Source organism: Pinus tabuliformis, chromosome 3_2 (assembly GCF_031772625.1).
Source record: "Pinus tabuliformis cultivar Carrire ecotype Pingquan chromosome 3_2, CPIR1, whole genome shotgun sequence".
Taxonomy (NCBI): Eukaryota; Viridiplantae; Streptophyta; class Pinopsida; order Pinales; family Pinaceae; genus Pinus; species Pinus tabuliformis.
In genome coordinates this window covers 1,095,667,638-1,095,668,238 of record NC_142302.1, presented here as the reverse complement: position 1 = coordinate 1,095,668,238, position 601 = coordinate 1,095,667,638, and the positions used below count along the sequence as shown (strand labels likewise).

General features: G+C 31.4%; 1 non-coding gene across 1 annotated transcript; it reads left to right on the top strand.

Moving 5' to 3' along the window:
• The first annotated feature begins 243 nt into the window (after positions 1 to 243).
• LOC149184489 (small nucleolar RNA snoR135) lies at positions 244 to 375 on the top strand. The gene has a single exon (XR_016257868.1). It is a non-coding gene; the product is annotated as a small nucleolar RNA snoR135 (small nucleolar RNA).
• The last annotated feature ends 226 nt before the right edge of the window (positions 376 to 601 follow it).

Genomic DNA, 601 nt, shown 5'->3' with positions numbered 1-601 from the left:
ATTTGTATTCAAGATGCTCCATTTGATTTGGGGGCTAGAATGAGTGCTTCGTTTGATTTGGGGGGCTAAAATGAGTTAAATTGGTGGCCAAGTTGTGGATTTGTAATTTGGCACTGGGTAGTTAACGATCTTTACATTCAATTTATTTTTATAGTAAGGGTTTTTATTTTCCCTGGATTTTTTATTTTTATGATTTACCATATGGGTAGTAATTTAGGGTTTTGATTTTTACATGGATAGTTCAAGGCAGACCCTATGTACAACACTATGCATGTGCATATTTGCTGAAGGGGACTTTGCGAAAGCAATTTAGGGTGAATGGGCAGTCGAGTTTTAATGTCAATTGATTAATTGATAATCATTTTCCCAAAATTCATACCACGTTTACTCTAGATGTGTCGAGTTTGATTTTTTGGGGAATTAATATCTTTTTAATCTTCAGTTTTTCTATATCCTTATATATTTTTTATAAGGTCTATGCTTATATATATTTTATAAGGTATACACTAGTGGAGGAAAGAAACCCTTGGAATAATTGTGTTTTAGAAGAGAAGAGTTTAACATATGATAACCAATAAAATTTATAATTGCACAAATTTTC